Source organism: Tursiops truncatus, chromosome 15, assembly GCF_011762595.2.
Source record: "Tursiops truncatus isolate mTurTru1 chromosome 15, mTurTru1.mat.Y, whole genome shotgun sequence".
In the NCBI taxonomy this organism is placed as follows: Eukaryota; Metazoa; Chordata; class Mammalia; order Artiodactyla; family Delphinidae; genus Tursiops; species Tursiops truncatus.
In genome coordinates this window covers 56,117,053-56,120,477 of record NC_047048.1, presented here as the reverse complement: position 1 = coordinate 56,120,477, position 3,425 = coordinate 56,117,053, and positions in this window count along the sequence as shown.

The window sequence follows — 3,425 nt, the reverse complement described above, 5'->3', positions numbered from 1 at the left end:
GAATGGTTCCCTGGGGCCTAGGTGTCTCTCAGCCAACTCCTGTGCCCCTATTGATCCACAGGATATTCTAATGTTCTGTGATGGGCCAAGGGGACTTGGTGGGTTCTCCAGACTTTCTGGGCTATTAAAAAATGTACACAACACATTCTATTACTTCCATACTTTGCTGGCTCTTGGGAGCCCTCACAGGGCTGGCTCAACCTGCCATGTGCACACAGCCAACTCTATTGGGAGGTCTTACTGCCACCCTGAGCTCTACCCAGGGTTCTCTCTGCACTTGGATTTCCCACACTGATCTGGGTTTCACTGAGTAAAGAAAACTAGATATAGAGTCCCTTTTTTCAGACACTCACCATCATGTAATTCTCCTCACTACCAGTTTGGGGATTTATTCTGGTGTAGGTATGTATGAGTGAGTGCTTGCTCTCAAGTCAAATGCATTCTCTCTAACATGTTATATTGTCTACACATGTATTCCTCTAGGTTTCTTTCTAGTGAACTTTTAATTTTGAGATAATTGTAGGTTCACATGAATCTGTAAGTAATAATACAGAAAAATCCTTGTATCCTTCACCCGTTTTCTCCCAATGGTTACATATTGCATAACTATCAACATTAATATGATATACCAATATTACTCAGTTTTCTGTTTATAAGCGTTTGTGTGTATGTATGTATTTAATTTTATGCAATTTATCACAGATGTAGATTCTTATAATCACTGCCATACTTGAGATTACAAAACTATGTGATCACAAAGCTCCCTTATGCTGTCCTTTTATAGCCACACCTACATTCCTTCCACCTCACTCCCCACAAGCTATCCCTAACTCTCAGCAACTACTAACAGATTCTCCATATGTGTACTTTTGTCATTTCCAGTATGTTATGTAATGAAATCATACAATATGTAAACTTTGAGGTTTATTTACACAGCATATTCCCTGGAGATTCATCCAAGTTGTGTGTATCAATAATTTGTTCCCTTTTATTACTGAGTACTATTCCATGGCATGGATGTTCCACAGTTTATTTAACCATTTGCACATTGAAGGACATTCAAATTGTTTCCAGTTTTGACTATTATGAGTAGTCAAAACAATACAATAGTGATGAACATTTGTTTACAGGTTTTTTTTGTGTGAATATAATTTCTCTGGGATAAATGTCCAAGCGTACAATTGCTGAGTCATATGGAAGTTGCCAAATTGTTTTCCAGAGTAGCTGTACCATTTTACATTCCCACCAGTAATGTATGAGTGATTCAGATTCTCTGTATTCTTGTCAGCATTTGGTGTTGTCACAACTTTTAATTTTAGCCATTCTGGTAGGTGTGTAGTGATATCTCATTGTAGTTTTACTTTGCATTTTCCTAATGGCTAATGATATTGAATATTTTTTTCATTTACTTATTTGCCATCTGTATATCTTCTTTGGTGAAATGTTTGGTCAGATTTTTTGTTCATTTTCTAATTGGATTTTGTGGGGTTTTCTTTGTTTTTGTTTTGTTTTTACTGTTGAGTTTTGAGAGTTCTTTATATATTCTAGATAGTAGTCTTTTATTGGATATGTGATTTGAAAGTATTTTCTCCCAGTCTGTGGCTTTTCTTTTCATCCTCTTAAAGTGTCTTTCAAAACGTTTTTAATTTTGATGAAGTCCAGTTTATCAAAATTTTTCTTTTATGGATTGTGCTTTTGATGTCAAATTTAAGAACTCTTAGATCCTGAGATTTTCTCCTAAGTTTTTTCCTAAAAATTTTATTTTACATTTAAGTCCATGACTCATGACTCATTTTGAGTTAATTTTTGTATAAGATGTGATATTTAGATTGAAGGTTTTGTTTTGTTTTGTTTTTTGCCTTTAGATGTCCAATTGTTCCAGAACCGTTTGTAGAGAAGGCTATCCTCCTTCTGTTGGATTGCTTTTGCACCTTTGTAAGAAATCAGTTAGGCATATTTGTGTGTGATGTATTTCTGGGTTTTCTATTCTGTTCCATTGATCTATGTGTCTATCCTTCTGTCATATTTTGTATGTATGATTTCAATCATTTTAAATTAGTTGAGGTTTGTTTTATGGCCCAGGATATGGTTTATTTTGGTGAATATTCTATGAGTTCTTGAAAAGAATGTATGTGCTGTTATTACTGGTTGCAGTATTTTTTATATGCCAATTATATCCTTTTGGTTGATGGTGTTGTTGAGTTTTTCTGCATCCTTATTCATTCTCTAATGGCTTAATCATCTGCTGAGAATGGGGTGGAAGTCTCCACTTATAATTGTGGGTTTGCCTTTTTCTCCTTTCAACTCTATCAGCTTTTGCCTCATATATTTTGAGACTCTTTTTTGCATGTACACATTTAGGATTCTTGTGCTTTCCTTGTGGATGGGTCTTTTTTTCTTCTCTTTTCTTTTTTCTTTTTTTTTTTTGATTCTTTTATTCTTATGTAATGTTGCTCTTTGTCTCTAGCAGGAAAATTATTAACCCCACTTACAGATGAGGAAACTGAAGTGTGAAAGAATTTAAAACTAGGTCTAAAAATGAAGGAAATAGAAAATCACCACTAGGCCAACCCTACAGTGATAACAGTTGCAGGCAAGATCCATTGGTGGTTGCTAAAGTTAGTGGAAGAAAATTTGATGAGAAACAAAATCTGAAAGTATCTTCTCAGCATATTTATTAATTATAAAGGAAAAATATATAAATGGAGAATTCTGGCTGACAACACTTTTACCAAGGGATCAAGGTTATTAAGATCACTAGTAATAACAATATTGACATTACATACCCCCTGACGTGAAGGGTACACTATTGCTTCTCACCTCAATCTAATTATGATAAAACACCAGGTAACCCCACTTTGAGAGACAGTATACAGAGTCCCACAGAGATGCCTGGATTAGAACCCAGAGCCCATGCTCTTTACACTCTAGTTCAGGAGAGGTATGGAAGCCAGGGATATGGGGGTGTCTCCTTTCTGAGTGGCATGTACTCACTCCACTGCTGACTGGACATACACTCACCTCACTGCTCGGGACTCACTACTTCAGTCTGCTCTGTGGCTAGAATCCACACCTCTTTGCCTGAGGGCTTTCTCCAGAGCATGAAGGTAGTTCTGTTTGTGCTGGCCGGAGACCAGAACACCCTCCCACCATTCCTACGTGGCCCTCAATCAATGACTGAGAGGAGTAGGTGCATAGACATCCCAGTTCCCTTTCTCATCTGGCAGGGGTTGACGGGGGAGGAGTAACACTGCGGCATGTTCTACATTGGCTCCCAGAGTTCCTTTGTGGGATTGAGCCCTAATTGCCCACTGGTAGCTTATTGATAATGCACCTTTATTGGCTGCCTTCCCTACCCTATCTCATTTCCCCACTCCCCTGTTAATGTTTCCTGGCATTACCTCTCAATTAAACTACTTGAAGCT